This window comes from Neopelma chrysocephalum, unplaced genomic scaffold (genome assembly GCF_003984885.1).
Source record: "Neopelma chrysocephalum unplaced genomic scaffold, ASM398488v2 Primary Assembly neopelma1_67, whole genome shotgun sequence".
Classification (NCBI taxonomy): Eukaryota; Metazoa; Chordata; class Aves; order Passeriformes; family Pipridae; genus Neopelma; species Neopelma chrysocephalum.
Genome location: NW_020897726.1, coordinates 10,349,749 through 10,367,837, shown reverse-complemented (window position 1 = coordinate 10,367,837; position 18,089 = coordinate 10,349,749). Strand labels below are relative to the sequence as shown.

The 18,089-nt window shown below is 37.3% G+C and overlaps 1 pseudogene; it reads right to left on the bottom strand.

Annotated features, from left to right (window-relative positions):
• Positions 1-17,151, bottom strand: part of LOC113968248 — a 51,964-nt pseudogene extending 34,813 nt beyond the window's left edge.
• Positions 17,152-18,089: the final 938 nt, after the last annotated feature.

Sequence of the window (18,089 nt, the reverse complement as noted above, 5' to 3'; positions counted from 1 at the left end):
CAGTGGTGGTTAAACATTTCAGAAAATTAAGAAAAAAGCCTGCACAGAAGACCACTGTAGAATAATCTGCTATGGTAAAGCTCTTCTCATTCCAAATCAAATAGATCATTTTAATGCACAAAATATGGGGCATATATCCCTTTCAAAACATTCTCTTTTTAGAGGATGAATGGTTTTTAGACTTCTCATTTTCTTATAAGCTATACAGATGTTTCAGATGATGTGTGAAATGGAAGCCTACATAAACTGAAAGTTCCTAAAGATGCCACTCCAAAACCAGTTTTTCCCACTTCTGATTTCAGGACAGAATTACAGTCTTCCTCAACAACATTGTCTCTTAAACAGATCTTAGGACAGACAGTTGTTGCAATTGTGGTATCATATTAATGTGAATCACTAAACAGTTTTAAACCTGAAAACTGCAGGTTTAAAAGCTACATGGGTATTTTTATTTTTCCAATTTTAAATGGTGTAGAAAAAGTAGAAGGAATTAACATTATCTGTGATATTTCAATTATTTGTGTGAATGTTTAAGAGTTGAGTACACATACAGAATTACTGCATGTGTAATTAGGGAAGATATTTATAATTGCGTTAACAGCATCACTAACTCCTCATCAGCACCTCACTTCTCTCTGAAGTGCATCATTATGTTCAAGACATAAGACCATGCAACTAAGACACAGAGCAGCTATGTGACTTTCCTATGAAAGGCAGGATGTCAATGGCCAGATCTAGGAGTAAAACTCACAGGGAGGCAAATTACAGGGGTAACATGAGAGAGGCAAATTCAGTGCCACACATCAGTGAGCAAGCTTTCAAGAGAAGTATGCCACCATATGCTGGGTTATGAGATAACTGAAGTATGTTGCTATTTTGATCAGCTCATGACTGTTTCTTGCCCCTGAAATATGCCTTACTTTCAACTGCAGCCACTACTCAAGACGAACCTCCAGCAGTGCTCTCTGGTGTCCATCAGGCCCAGGGCTCAGACTTTTTCTAACTCCTGCAATTATGACCTTCAAGTCTTCATCACTGAACAGATCTGGAACCTCTCCTGTGAAAAGATAAAGGAGTAGGTAAGAGAAGCCTTACACAACATACGACAAATAATCTACATGGTATTTAGCCCGATGGGGTTTAAGCGCATAACTAGAGCTATGTTGATAGCAGATAGATCCAGTCACAAAAGAGTCTTCTCCTGTTCCCTATGCCTTTTTGCCTAAAAAGAACTTTTTCTATTTCTTTAAGGGAAAGAAAATGACATTTTTTTGAAATGACAAAAGTATTTGCCCTGATAGGAAGTTCACTCATAAATTATGTATGCCTCAGAATAGTGGTTCCTTTTTTTCAGGCTGTCAGTGAATTGTTTATAAGTCTGGCTGCAAAAGTAAGTAGTAACTTTTTAAAAAATCTTTCAAGACGCACTCCAACTGTGCTGAATATTATTCTCATTTTTTCTTACATTTTATCCCCAGATCCCCACATTCAGAATCCAGTTTCTCTAATCTTCAAAACATGGGCAAAACTGCATTGCTGCATGTTACACTTGTGCAGTCACGAAGACAGTGCTTGAAGTTAGTGAAATCACACCAAAGTAAACATGGTATTAAGTCAAAGAGGGATTTTCATTTCCCCCCAAACCAATGTACTTAGGCATGATTAGCTCCAGCAATTTGTCTTCTCAGTGGGCAACTATTTCTTAAGCAAGTTAGACTCAATGCTCAAGTTGTATGGGTTGACTTGGCCTCTCTAGGAGCTCTCCCTACAAAATACCTGAGAGAGAAATAATCTCTTTGAAGTTCAATGAAAACACAGATCATTTGTCACTGGAAAAGATCTTTCAAGAAATGTGTTGGTTTAATCACCTGATGCCAACAAGTCATTAATCAGCACAAAAAAGCGTTCATCTGGAACTTGGGCATCTGTCAGCAAAAACACTGTTGGCATGTTCTTGGCACCAGTCTTGATGTACAAACTGGCAAGATCTACCTGTAAGGAAAGGAGGCAATCACTCATAATCTGTTAAAATGTTGATACAGGAAAAGTGTGGAATGCATGTTAGCAGATGGCAGCACACTGCTGACCTCTCTTTACTTTTCTCGCTTTATTTACATATCGCTAATTTGCTACATAATATCCAAAGGGAGATGCAATTTGTGTTTTTCTTCCATATCAAACACGGACATTTTGACATGACCTAGTGGTTAAGATCAAAGAAATCCTCTCACCAATGTAACAGAAAGGGATATTGCAGCCATGAAAGTCCCCATCAAGAACAGCCATGACTACACCAATAATGTCTGGGAATTGCATTTAAAGATCCAGATCCATTTTAAATTCTGTTGTTTCTGAAAACTCATTTTTTTCTTTAGTGAATTTATTTAGGAAGGTTTTCTCATGTGAAAAAACCCCCAAACCAATAAAACTGAGGTGTGCTCTGGTGCACTGTTACTTTGGCTATGGCCCAGATGGAGATATGGTTGGGACTACTGTGCTAATAGTGGTACAAGTATGGAATGCTTTTTGGCTTGGGTTTCCAGAAAGAAAACAACCCACATCAGTTGCATTTGAGGGCAGTCACCTTTGAAATACAGGATAAGGTCAATGCTGGCTGTTATGAACAAGCTGCCACACAACTTAGCAAAGCAAATCCTCAGGCTTGTCAACAGAGGCTTAGAAGTTTCCCTGCTTGGAAACAGCATGGGGGAAATGACCACTTAAGCCCACATCTTACACTACACCTCATTTGATGAGGGAAGGAGGGCACAAGAAGTTAGACACCATGAGGACACAAAAACACACAGCATTTTTCAAAGCAGAACAGCATGTACCTCCCTCCGAAAGCCAAAGGCTTAAAAAGCCTTGGTCTACACACACTGTGGTGGTTTGGCCATGGCCCAAGGCTAACAGAAGGGCTTTTTGGGGACAGCCATCCACCAAATCTGGCCATAATTGGATTGTTATTTGGCCAAGTCTGAGATTCAGAACTATTGTTTGTTGTCCACATGGAGTAAAGAGGAAGAAAATTTTCCTTTCTTCACTGTTTGCTCACATAGGTAGGGCACAGGTAGACAGTAAGCCTGATAAGAGCACTTAACTACATTCCTTGCCGTCGCATATGGACAGTTTAAGTGACTAAATGACAACATATGAAAAGGAGAACATTTCTTCTTGTGTTCACCCACTTCAATTTTATACCCCTAAATCAATAAGCGTTCAATGATGTGCAAAAATTTGTAACAAACTGCTAACTACCAGAACTCCAACCACATCTTTGTAACCTGTGAAGCAGCTACCTTGGAAAAAGTGGAGAAACTACCAATATTCTGCAAAGCGTTTAAACACACACTAAAATACATTTTGCCCACCCATTTTTCAAAAATAAAGAAAACAAGAGGTCCAGCTGGAAATCAAAGGGGTTGTTACTGTAAATTCTACTGTTTCGCCCGTGATTTTATCAAGCCTGTGCAACAACAAAACACATTCTTGAAGCAGTGAACTCAAAAGGTTCAAATAATATCTATCAGTTTACCCTGAGGTCCTGCATCCTGTAATCTTTCTTCTGTGTGATTTGGAAAAACTCTAGGGAGCAGATGTATGCTGCCAGCCTTGACAAGCTCAGTTTACCACCTACTCCAATCAGGAGTGCACAACCCCCAGGGAATTCTAGGAAATGAGTGATTTGGCACCTGATGACAGAACACCAATAAAGTAATGTAGACTTCAACAACATCCTTAGTCAAGTTTCTAAGTTTCTTTTTATTGCACCACACTTGCTTTTTTTCTTTTTTTCCTTCTCTTTTTTCATCTATTTTTGAGGTAATGTTCTCCCGACACTTAAAGGTACATTACCTTCATGCCAGCATTTTATTTCTTTCCAATATTTGAGTAAGAGGAAAGAAAAGTTCTTTTCCTTTGTCAAATATTGAAGGTCTGCACTAACCTCTACAGCGACCAGAGCTGTCTGATTGCTTGTTCTTTACATTGAATTGCTTCAAAGCATCACCCCAAGATCCCGATGGGCCCTGACTGGACTCAGAACAGAGACCTAGTTAATTTGAAGGGAGGTTGGCTGGACCCTAGAAGCACATGAGAATTTCATGTCTGGCAGTTTGCACCACAAAGGCTGAAGGACAAGAAATCACCTAATGAAAAATTTGCATCGAACTTCAATTTACTCTTGGAAAATCTAGCCCAGACTATTTAAAGCATGTTTTTATTTGTTAATCATGGAATACTATAGGATGAATGAGGCCAGATAAGAATTTTCCCCCAAATCAGACAAGATTTTATTGCTAAATTTTTTAAATGTGTGTATTGAGGTAATTCTTCCCCAAAAAACCATTATTTTAGACAATAAAAGAATTCTCTTGCAATTGATATTTTAATAATTCATAAAAGCATCTAAAAATACTTACAAATTTTTATTTTTTTAAAATCAGATACAGATTCTAAGGCATGAAAGTCTAATTCAGCGATTAGAGCTTAGAGGCAGCAAGTTGGACCTTATGCCTAATTTTTTTTCCATGTATAAATAAAACAAACCAAAAAGCATCCCTTTCATTCTCTGTGTCTTGTGCCACTGAAAAAAGTAATCCCTGAAAAAACATTGATAAGAATCTTCTTAAATAAAAGGGATAATGCGTCTAATCTGGTTGCATCTAATAAAGAGGTAGAAATGTGTTCAACCAAAACATTACTGGAAGCCAATTCTCTTTGACTTCACTGTAGAACTTTATCAGCCTTTATCATGATTTCACAATGGATCCATAAAAAACCCCCCATAAAAGGTGCAGAAAAAATTTACAGGTTTAAATTTCACAATCACTTTTCCAGGACTGCCAAATTGTACGGCTAAGACACCCTGCCACTTTATTTGGCAAACAGATACTACTCTCAGTCGCTAGACTTCAGAGAGAAGATAATGGCTTACCACCGTTTTCAAGCAAAACCAGTGATACCTGAGAAGGCTTCTGTCTGCAAGTCTGATGATTATCACATCAACCTCTAAATCAGCCTAACAAAATCTATAGTCCCTATGAAAGATCCATATGATTATCTTTGTAATTTAAGCGTTTCTTTAATCCTCTTGGAGAGAAACTTCTACAATAGACTGCTTAGTCAAGAGTGCCTTCTCTTACATAGCTCCTGCCTGATTATGTGCAAAGTGAAAAACGATGACACTGAAATCCTAGTCCAACTCAATGAGAAGAAAAGTTTGTGTGTTAAACCATTTGACACTGCAAATAATAGAAACTGCTTTAACAAAACTAATCTCAGCATGGGCCTCTGTCTCCTTCTGGAAATCACTGATATTACACATGACTAGAATGACTGCATATGTTCAAGAAAGATTACAAATAATGACAAGGAGCAACAATGAACTCTGTGCTTCACTTATTCAGTAAAATCTCCTCTTTGTCTTCTGAAAACTGGTTGGTTTTTTTCCATGAAGGAAAACAAAGCAAATGCAGTTAATCAGATTTCAGAAACAGAAGCTGAGATTTTGGGCCATAATGGGTACTAAGATATTTCCTGACATAAGAAAAACAAATTACATTAAACTGAGATAAGGTCAACCTACCTATGAAAAACAGCTATGGATAAATAAATAAATCTATGATGACACTTAGAAGTCTTGCTTGGTTTAAATTCAAAAAAATACAAGGCTGGGCAGCAAAGCAACTTCAAGTCTGCCATGCAGGGGCATAATTTAGTATATGCTTAAGGTATTACTTGTCCTTGTTTTGAATTAATCTCATTTTAAAAGCATTTTCCCTTTCTTGGAAACAAAAGGCAAATATCAGTTTTCTTATAAAGGCCTGTTACATCATTAACTACTTAAAAGATAAGGCAGACTTAGGCTACAGCTTTATAGACTGTCTTTCCAACCTCAGAAAATAAGTGGCGTAAATTTCTATAGAGTGCAAAAAAGGGTGGACATCTGTTTAAATAAACAAAATTGAGGTTAGTTTTAACACTGAGCCACAATCTACTCTTCTATAACATCATCAATAAAGTGTATTTATCAGCACTATTGCTCCATAGTGCCCTGCATAAGCCTTCCAGTAAGAGCATTATGAGTCTGCACTGCAACAACTTCTGAACAGTAAAAAGCAACTTCATGCAAACATTGGTAGCATCATGATGAATTACTTGCTCCCTTTATAGATGATATTCTGCTTACACATGCTGCATGGCACCCTCAAATAAGACTAGGTTCATAGAGGCGTGCAGTTTATTGTAGCTTGAGCAGTTCCTAGGAAGCATATTACTCAGCAGTTCCCGTGCTATCACTGGCTCGCAGCAAGGGTCTGCTCTGCATTTGAAAAATGGCAATAGATGAGCCAAGGCTGCAGCTACACTTGGTCTTCCACATTCTACCACATAGATAGAGAGAAAAATAATAGTTAAAAGATTCCCCAAAAAGAGCACATGAGAAATGTTCCCAAGAAAAAAATTACAATAATGTAGTGATTGATGTACCCACACACTGCACTGAAAGACTAAAAGTAGGTGCAAATAAGGGCTCAAAGCATTTGCACGGTACATCCAAACAGGCAGGCTCCAAACAAACTACTAGCAAAGCTGTTTATATCTGTAACTGTTTATGTTTAAACTACTTAAAACTGAGGAGCAATAATTTCTTTGTGATAGGAAGTCACTGCTTAACCTAGATTCAAATTGACCATATTATAACCATATTCAAACTGACCTTTCCTCATTTTTCTCTTTAATCTCTGCTCTGGTGTCTGGCTTCTGGTTTCAGCCCCCTCTTCATGGAAAGAATTGTCAAGCACTGGAACAGTCTGCCCAGGAATGTGGCTGAGTTACAAACGCTGGAGGTATTTAAAAGATGTGTAGATGTGGCACTTAGGGACATGGATTAGTGGTGGATGTGGCAGTGCAGGGCTAACGGTTGAGTCGTTGATCTTAAAGGTCTTTTCCAACATAAATGATTCTGTGATACTATGATTATTGATTCAGAGCTTCTTCAGTCTCTGTTTTGTCCTACCTAGTCTTCAGAAAGTTGTTCTTCCCTCTGAAACGTTGACCTTCTCTTCTCAAAAAAATAAGTATATCAAACTTTGCAAACCATTGCTCTATTTCTCTTAAATACCTTTTCTTTCTCACCTTTCTACACATCTCATCTACCTGACCATAGTCACCTTAGGGCAGGGTCCATTTTGTATTTTGTACAAAAGGCATCTGTTCTTCATTAGCCCACAATCCAATGTATGTCATTAGATAATAAAGAGCAACAATAATAGAGTGTTGTTAGGTAGATCAACACATTGATTAGACCTGTGAGCCATTGGAGAGACCTCTCATATTAAAGATATAGTGGAACTTCATGGCAGTTGGTGGGAAGTTTTGAACTACCACCTATATAGATATATGACTGCTTTTACTACAGCTGGAATAGTCTTGATTACTGATGGAGGCTTGTTGATGGAGGTTGAAGCAAACTATATTGCTATAGATGATAACTGGGGAACGATTCACAGAATCACAGAATATTCTGAGTTGGAACGGACCCCATGAGGATCATCAAGTCCAACTCTTAAGTGAATGGCCTATACAAGGATTGAACCCCAAACCTTGGCATTATTTGCACCAGGCTCTAACCAACTGAGCCAATTAGAGTCAATAAGAAAGAAAGTTGAAGCAAATACTGTAAAATGTCTCTGGAAATAAAAAGGGAAAAAGAGATGAAGATTCTTCAGCATCAGACAGCAAATAAGAGTCAACGAAGTGTTACATAACAATACAATCTGGTGAACATAAATCTGCTTGTGTATCTCAGAGAAGACTTAAATTCTAGTTTCATCCTTGATGCAGTCCCACAGCAGTTGCATGTCTGGCTATGAGCCCCAAGGACACATCTGCCAGGTGAAGGACCACGAGACTGCAATTGCTAAGAAATTCAGGGCACTCAATATCATAATAAATATGGTGTGTCTCTTTCTGTTTAGCTACAGGAACAGCAAGATTTTGAACCTGTACTAAATTTCAAACACTGCGTTTTCTCCTATTCCCTTTCATCTCCCACCTATTGTAGTGAAAAACTAAATTGTAATTATTTCATGTATTAAATACAGGATTGCTATAATATGACACTTCAAAACATACCTGGAGCCTAGGTTTGATAGTGAAGCTGCCAGCAGTTGGATTCATATGAGCAACATACTGACAACTATGAATTTCTTTAATAGTTAGCTTCTGCCTATCATACCTGAGAAAGAAAATGATTAATATTAGTGACAAAACACTGAAACACTGTACATTTCCAGGTTTAAACTCAGTTCAAGAATAATTTCTGTACTGTGAGAAATCTGAGATACAAATAGCCATGGAAATATCAAAATAGGATTAACATTTTAAAATTAAGAATAATCCCAAAATTTCTATCCCATAATATTTTGTTCAAAATTTATGTTGCAATTAAGATATTACCTTCTCACAAAACATTCTGATGATAAAGATTTTTTTAAATAAAACTGGCTCCAAACACACTTGGATGAGTCAAACGAAGTCCAAATCAGTTTGAGAATGCACACAATCATCACAGATAAGAGCAGACAAAGTTTACAGATCTCAATAATTAAAAAACCATCAAAGATCATCATAGAGTATGAGGTGCTATAATCCTTTATTTGCAGCAGCATCCAATAGATACTGTTTCTGGCTCTTCAGATGACACAGCTCCAGGCGAATTAAAAGGAGGCCACTTAAAAAGTAAAATTAAAAAAAAGGCTTTGAATTGCTGGCAATTTGTGTTCCAATTGTCTAAATATGAAGAGTCTTGTTTCTTTAGAAGTTGGTGTACATCTGAACTAGGCCAAGCAGGTACCATCTTTTAAAAAACACTGTAAAAGCAAAGTCGTAAATAGCCATTCCCTGCTTAAATCAACAAATCCTTCCTAGAACTTCATAGTTTAATGCATTCTCTTTCCTCCCATGCAACAAATTTTACTCTATTTTAGAATTCTTAAATGGTTAGGTTCATTTCCCTGCATGGTATGGTCAGCTTTTTTTCCTAATTTGATTTGTTTTGTAAAATTGAGTTTTCTAATTTTTGGTTTGGTTTTGTTTCAAAAGAATTCAAAACAACTCAAAAGAAAGAAGCATCATATCTTTTAAGCAGTAGGGATTTTGAGACCTGACTCTGAAATCTTTGTGAGAAAACCAAAGGGTTTTGAAGTTTTTTTTTTTTGAGACTTTAAAAAAATGCTCAAATAGCATCTAGCTCTGGGAATAAAACAGAAGAGCATTGAGACAATTAGCTTTGCATGTCTCTGAATTAGACCAGATGGATTTCTCCAAGCTAAGGATGTTTCAGATTTGAGCAGTCACTTCCTTTTTTTTGTCTTTACATCTTGTGCCTTAACAAGATATTCAGCTGACACCTGGTGTCATTCCTTCATGGGATGAAGTATGATCTAGAGAAAAAGCTTATACAATTCATTCGCGCTAAAAGATGCAAGAACAGTACAGATGTTATTGCCTCACTTTGTCACAACTAGTCAGATCACAGTGTACATGCCAGTGAAAAAAAGAACATTCCACAAAACAGAAGTTTTAAGGGTGTGGATAAAACCCTTGAATACATGGTGAAGAAGAAGAGAACTGAGTACTCAGAGAACTCAACACTCAGCCTCCTAATGGAGTGGAATGCCTGCCTGTTTGTCTGTGCACCTCCTTTTGACAATACACAGAAAGACAGCTATGTGTATTTAACTCGCTTTTTTAATGTCTGAAAACTTCTTTACTTACCAGATCATTCACCAAATCGTATCTTTGTGAGTCACATATTTTCTTCATGTTACATAAAAATGGTGTACTTGTAAATAAACAAAAATCTAATATGTATTTATGACAGCAATTAATTATTTACAGAAAATATTGGTCCCTCTGTAACAGAATGAAATAAAATACTAATAAGTTGATTTTAAACTTAAAACTTTATTTTTACACAGATCTGGTGAAAGGATACTAATATATTTTAAATACTAAAAAATTGTCATTTTGAAACTAAGGCAATTGCCTTATTTGCCCAAATCAACTTAATTATACTTCAATGGCCATCTTCTGTGTTTTTCTTCTCATGGTAGAGAAAGTCCATTCATTTGGACCAGTATCATTAAGTTTCTATGGATTTTGTCTGTTGCTTTTACACAGTGAACAAAAGATAGAGGGTGGTATAGGCTAAACATCTGGCAAACTGGAATTTAGTGAATCAATTTCTGTATCTCAGATATCCTTGTTCTCAATGGGTCAATCAATGAGGTCAACATCCAGCAGCTCCATCAAGAGCAGCTGAAAGATACTTTCCTTCCAAGACTCTCCACAGCCCCTTTACTTTCTGCTTCTCTGTTCTAAAACTGTTTATAACCTCCAGGGAGCATATGCTTTTCTCTTTAATGAATTCATTGTGAAGCTTTCTGTTTCTACGTGGCTTAGGGATTCTATCATGGACCACAACACAAAAATCATAACAGTAAGTAAGAAGTAAATGCTTACCAGTGTCCATAACCTATGTGCAGCCAAATCAGTGCAGGATATTGAACTGTTCCATATCTACCCACTTCAGCCATATGCAAATCATAAACAAAATAGATAAGTTTCTCATTTCTTACTGGATGAAAGTAGGACCAGCTTTTTTCTCCAGCTTTTTTCCAAACAACTCTGAAATGTAACACAACATGCATAAAAATTATTACCATATGAAGCAATACTGAAAGTAAACAAAATCAAGAATTCCAGATCACGCTGGCTAAAATTTATGAAACGTTTCATCACCTACAAGTGTTTTTTATAACCACTGAACTCCTTGGTAATCAGTGAAACTCAGAGATTGTCTTCAAGAAAGCATCACCATGGGGTTCTGAATTCCAGAAGAGTATTGTTGATTTAGATGATTGACTACTTTGCAGCTTTTGAAAATGTCATTGTATATCCATCTGCATCCTTTGAAACTTAAATGCTTTGAATGTGAAATCCCTTGGTATCCCGACACTCAGAGAGTTCATCAGTGAGTAGATTATTTTCTCCTTCTCCTTGGAAGGATTAAACAAGGACTTTGCCAAAATATGTAAAGTGTAAAAATATGAATTATAAATCTCATTTGATCAGGACATTTAATCAGGAATCTGGCGCAGCATCTCCCATACTAAGGAAAATTAAGCTGATTGTATTAAATTACAGCCTATTACTCCAAATGAGGTACTTACATGATGCTGAATGCAGACCATCAGGTCACAAACTTATTACAACACTCAACAAATTAATTTAAAGACCCTTATATATTCATCAGAACTGTAAAATCTTGAGACATAAATTTTGAGTTCATAAAGTTTTTATCAATTGCACTGCTTCCCTTAGATGTGTAAGGGAAAAAATAACTACAGAAAGCTGTTAAGTCCTCTTGAAAACACAGAAGCAAACAACTTTTATTAAGCATTAGTATATTACTCATCTTCAGTATGATGTATTCCTCAACTTTTGCCACTTTCCACAGATACATATGAAGGGATTCATCCTACATGAAAGTTTGATTTCCAATTGCACTGTTTCTATTTTGTACATGGAAACAAGAACCTGCAGAAATCACTAGCAATTTATTAAAGCAAGATTGGAAAACCAACACTCTTCCTTCCGAGGTCATATATTTTTGTTGTTTAAATGATCACATAAATGTTTTTTCAAAATAAAACCACTGTAATTGCCGTACTTCAAGGAAAACTTTTCAGCATGTCCTAGTGACTGGGCTCTCATCTTCAGTGAGCATGCTAAATTCTAAGGGTTTGTCTGCCTCATTCAGAGCTGGGATTTGAAGCAAAGGGGGTTATGAATAATTTAGGGAATACAGTGGTTCAAATCCTTACAGCACAGGAGAGATTTTCATGCAGACTCAATACCACTTGGCAAGAGGGAAAAGATTTCTCAAAAGTTCTGTGCATCTAACCCAGATTTTTTGTTTTGTCTAGTCAATAATATCATGAATTTGGGATACACCTGATACCAATTTTGAGATGATCAAAGCCACATTTTTTAAGACTTTAATATTTTTCAACAAGAAAGGAGTGTGAGGAAGAAAAAGAAAAAAAGGATTAACAGTTCCATGTATAGTAAGTAGAATAGGAAAAAACAGACATTTATTTTTTTTCCATTATATTGAGCTATATGTTAAATACTTTGGGTTAGGCAAAAAAAAAAAAAAAGAAAAAGAGCAAAATATAAGTGTATGGTTTTGAATTTGTCTTGTTTCTTTAAAAACTGGGCAACATGGTCAGCAGAGCTTTTAGGAAATGGAAACTGCACTTGCACAGGGACAGCTGAAGGCTGTATGTCACAGCACTGCCACAGTTCTGACTTGCAGCAGACTTTTTGGTTTCTTAGGCAAAGCAATATAAACAAATACATAACTGCAAGCAGTTTCCATTAGGACTACAGAAGTATTGAGTTGTCATCTTAGATTTTTCAGTGAAATTAATAATCTGCAAACATCAACAGTGATTTTGACTGGCCAATTCAACCAAGGTAAAAAATGCATCCAAGGACACTTCTGTCTAGTTACAGTCACCTTAAAGCATGGTCACTGACTGAGGAGTAAAGTAAGCAGATAAAGAAAGAAAGTGTGCTGGAGAACAGGACAGAAATGGAGAACCTCAACATATTTGCAACCGGATGATCATAAATTTTGGGGGGAAAAGGTCGTGACTGCACTTACCCTGCCTTTCTACCACAGAAGAGAAAAAACTTTTTGCAGAAACTATTTGCATATGATAGGTTTAAAGTCTTTAGTTCCCTTAAAATCTTAGGTATAAGACAATTTTGTTCTTTGAGCTTGGTATATACCCGTACTTTTAAACCCCAAATTAGGAATTCTCATTTTTGATCCTTAACCTTATCTAAATTTTATATAGTGTCCACAATTATAATCTATAAACATTTACACATTTTTGTTCTCCGTGGCAGTGTTCCAGACTTTAGTATTATTGAAGACCTCAGACCTAATGTACTAATATTAGTTTGCATCAGAACGTTCCTCCATCAAGTAACATTTTGAAATTTTCTGCTGTTCTAGAGGTAGAGCGGGTGAGTCATATGCCTTGGGGAAATGCTAAATAAAACCCTACACTACATGCTAATCTCACCCACTCTAGCAGACACCTCAAAAAATTTGTGTGGATACAGATAAGATGGGAACTGACAGAAAAGACTGCACATTAAAAGTGATATGATCTGCAAGAAAAATCTTTTAACCTCTAAACTATGGAAAGAACATGGCAATGTAGTGAATAACTGCACTTCAAGTTAAGCTTTTAATCTCTTATTTATGAACTGAGACTTAATTTAAAGTGCTCATTTGTGTAATTTGCTGTGAATGACTCTTTCTACTAAAAAAATTCCCAATTCACAATTTGACTGTTCCAAAGAATTGCTTGGAGTGATAGCCTAAGACATATGAAGGCATTTCGGTGTATCACTTGAATGCATTTTACAGGAAGAAGCACTGGTACACACAAACACAAAAATAACATAACAGGCAATCATTTTGAGCTATACATAAGAGTACAAAATTGTTCCATCACAGCTCACAGAAAAAAATGTGGCAAACACAATGGAAAGTGAACACAATATACTTGTTTCTGGATTGTCATGCAGTTCTTCACCCACTGTGATTAGAGGAGGGATTTGCTAGCAGAGCATTTAACAAGTGGGGCTTGGCTGAAGAGCAGCAGACAGAAGGGAGAGCTGCAGACAACCAGATGAGTCCACTTCTTTGTTCATGTCTTGAATTTTCTTAGAAGGAGCGAGTGGAAGTTTTACAACACTGACTTAAAATATGAAGGAATACTACTAAAATTTCAAAGCAAATCCTTAAAGGTTCATAAACTGGTTTATGCCACAAGACAGTTGATGGGTGTGATATACTGGCAGAGTAAGCCCCTGTGATGCTGACTTCACATCTTTGGTTTATTTAAGAAGGTTCCTGCAAGAAGAATACACAACATTTGGTGCCCAGCAGCTCCTTTCATCAGCTTCTGTTTGCAATGGAAATTATGCTTTTGTACTCTAGTGCCATGGTCATGGTTGCTACTGAAATGGCATCATTAGCTGAAAAAACTCTCTCTGATCAGAGGAATTTCTGAAAGCTTTTTAAGGCTGATTCCCCATTAAAAGAACTATGACAGTTTACAACAGCTCATGATCTCACTCTGACGCGCAGCAGATTTCTCCTAATCTCTCCTTCATTTTGAGGGGCAAAAGGGTGATTAAGTTTTATTAATGCAGGTTTCTGTGTTAATGTGAATTTGGAAACACTTCAAAGAATAAACTAAGGTACAGGGTAGACTGAAAATGGTCTTTGTTTATCTGATCTGAATACAGAAGAAATTAACACAAGACTTGAAAGAAAAAACAGGGTAAAAACTTATTCAATTAAAATTTTTGGATTTATACGTATTTTTTAAGCCTGGTGAAAATTTGATCTATTAGCAGCAATGTAGGTTGGCTAAAAATTAGACGATTGAAAAATCAGTTAAATTACACATCAAGCAAACACAAATGTTTCTAAAGATTTTATCTGAAGACTTCTAAAATTTTGGAAAGTTTATAAAAGTGAAAAATTGTTTTCAGAATATTCTTCCAGACATATGAGAGGACAAACCAGTGTGTTAACTTATTTCTCTAGTGCCTTTAATGCTATGAAAAGCTGTACAGTGAAGAGAGTACATAATTTTTTCTGTATAGTTGTATCAGTTCAAGTTACTGGAAAGGTTAAAAAAAAAAAGGAAGGTAAAGAGTGCATATCCACTGACAGCAGGGCTCCCCCTTGATTGTTCTGTTCAGGAAGAGCAAAAGAGACACAGAGCTTTCATAAGCCTATTTTGCTTTGACTGTCTGACTCCTCTTGTTCCAAAATCTACCAGCATACAGCCCCCTCCACTGGTGCATTATATTAACATTTACTTTGATCTGCTTCCATCTCACCTATGGAGACTCCAAAGGTCACCAGTCAGGGACTGACTCTCCTTCGGTGTTGTATGGTGCGTAGCAAAAGCAAGCCCAGCTCCCGACTGACCTTTTCGGTACATCTACCGGCACCATGCAGAGACACCCAGGCTAAACAAAGCTGGCTCAAGGTTTCTTGTGAACCTAGGCAAAGCCAAATTTTCTCTGGTCCACAATGAGCGAGCAACTTGTGGGAGCACAGTGTCATTTCCAGTTTGCTCCAAACAGTTTCATCTTCCTCCTTCCCTCTTGCCTGACACATATTTCAAAGTTTTCCAGTTTTCAAAGCAACGAACTTGCCAACGCCCAGACAACAGCAGTAGCCAGCAGCTGTGATGAGACTATAATAACAGTGGAATGTTTTTTATCTTTGTTGTTGAGGGAAGATAAGTTTATGGCATCTGTATGGAACTTACTCTGGAGCACTTCTGATGTCGTGGTGGTAGCTGAAAGGAATGTTGGTCTTCAGAGAGAGCACCAAGCCTATTGCCTACAAACTCTGTTTTTCCTTCTCCAGCACTTGTAACAAGCAAGACTGGTTTGCCTTTTGTTATGAGTAAATCAATACAGTATTGGAGATGTGCAGTCTCAGATGTGTGAACAAAGATTGCCTGAAATTGAAAAGGGAAAAAACCCCCATCAAACACTTACACATCACAGTTTAGTTTTAAAAGCAAACTAATTTCTGTCTCTCTCTCTGGCTAGGACTGAATTCTAAAACGTGATGAAACAGAATACACCATTCTCTAATTCTCAAACACAATTACTACAAAAAATTGTTTTACTGGATTACTTTTACATAGTATTTCTACTTAAATTTTTTTACTCAATTTCTTCTAGTAGGAAGCTTTTGAAATCTGGTGGTAGCCTTTACAGAATGCCAGTCTCCCTATAAATGGTAGAGAAGCAAAGGCTGGTACAAGAAGTATTTGGTTTAATTTCTCAATTATTTTCATTTAACGTTTGCCCCGGCTTTCACCATACATAGAATTGTTTGGGCAAATAGTTGGCAATAAATAGCTTTACCTACTGTGAGTGCCTAAAAGCTTCATTGGCTGATAAATCTTTCTTTTCCAAGCTCTGTATTTTCCTACCACATATTAACCCTCAAAGAGAACTTGTTACAGAGGAGTTGATAATGGATAATGTCTTCTGATCATCAGCTCCATGTTCCTATGTCCATAGACTTCTAATCCCCGCCAGGAAAATTCCTACTCATCCAAGCATTAAAAAGACCTACAGGTTAATGCAATCAAAACACCACGAAACACTTGAGAACACACAGAACAGAGAACACTTCTTCTGCGTATCCTACGCAGAACACACTGAGAAAAGAGCAAAAATAACCAAACCTTCAAATTGAGGCAATTACAACTAATAGCTCATGCTTCCTATTTTTCCACTGACAGGTATATTTCATACTATCATAACTCCTACAATGTGTATTCCGCAAATATAATTCCAACTTCGTAAGTTGTTCAAGAGCATAGTGGAAAGGTGATAAAGTGATTTGCTTGCCCCAGATTTCATACACTTTTTAATGCGAAGTTAATTTAGCTGGCAAAAAATTACCTGTGCATAAAGCTGAAAATAGAAAAATTTTAAGACTTCAATTTGTGGTGTATAGTTGCTGTGGGCATTATTTTCAATGGTTAAATGGACTTGGAGCCTGAATTTTTCTCACTATGGGAAAAAAGTATAAACCAGTAAGAAGTTCAACATGATATGTCTTCAGGAGTGCTTAAAAAAAAATCAATAAAAGCATCACTTTATTGTTAATTCTCATCAATCATCTAAAGGCATGTGGTCCAAATAACAGGGATTTATCCAAACACATCTAGTGAGCACTACTTTCAGGACATCTAAGTTGATGTTAGAAATGGTGACAAGACTCTCAAACATTTCTGCATCTAGCAATGTTCATTGTATGGTCACTGGTGTGCACGGTACCTGCAGGGGTGCATCTGGATACACATTGGGACTCAGGACATTATGCACCCAGGGCAGGAACCTCCTCATCTCTGGACCAAGGTAATAATCAAACACCGTGCCCTGGGACAGAAACTTCACTGTTTTCATCTCCTTAAGCTACCAGCAGCTAAATTCAGCTTGGTGGTTTGAAAGCATTTATTGTTACACTACATTTTCCATGCCTAGTCATTCATGTGAAGCACATATGAAAAACAGACTTACAAAAAAAATCTTATTTGTAAATGCATATACATGTAGACTGTGATTATATAACCAAGAATATCAAAGCAATATCATAGTGTTTCCGTTTTTTAAGGGGCTAAAGACAGGTCACTTTGTGATGACATCCTGGATTGAGTTCAGGTGCCAAGGTGTTGGAGGTGGGTGGCTGCAGTGTGGCCTCTGTCAGTAGACGATGGATCCCTGTGCTGGACATGGCTAGTTCCACCCAGCTCAAACACAACCCCTGCAGGACACTGCTGGTTCCCTCAGAGAGAACATATTCAAGAAGACAGAAAGACTGAGAAACAGCAGAACACCAAAGTCAGATGTGGAGAAGGAAGAGGAGAAGGAGGTCCATGCTGCTGGAATGATTACCCACACTGCAGCCCCTTGAGGACCCCATGCTGCAGCAGGTGAGTATGTCCTGAAGGACTGTAGCCCACAGAGAGCCCATGCCAGCACAAGGGCAAATTAAAGTGTGAGAAGTAAGGAGTGGTAAATAGAAACCCCAGTCAGTGCACAGACCATAATCCCACATCCACCTGTGCCGCTTAGAGTAGGGGGAGTAAAAGAGTCAGCAGTAAAGTAGTGAGGCTGAGACTAGGGGGATAGGTTTTGTTTTAATGTTTGCCTTTCCTCTCACTACCTGAATGTATTTTAATTGGCAATAAAATAAATTAATTTTCCCCAAATCAAGTCTGTTTTGCCCATGAAAGCTACTGCTTAGCAATTTCACTGTCTTCATCTCGACTCACAAGCCTTTTCACCCTATTTCGTCCCTACTCTGCTGAGGAGGGAGAGAGAGCAAGTGGTTGAGCTGCTGCTTGGCTGTTCATAAAGGCTAACTCTCCACACATCCAGCCTAAATATTT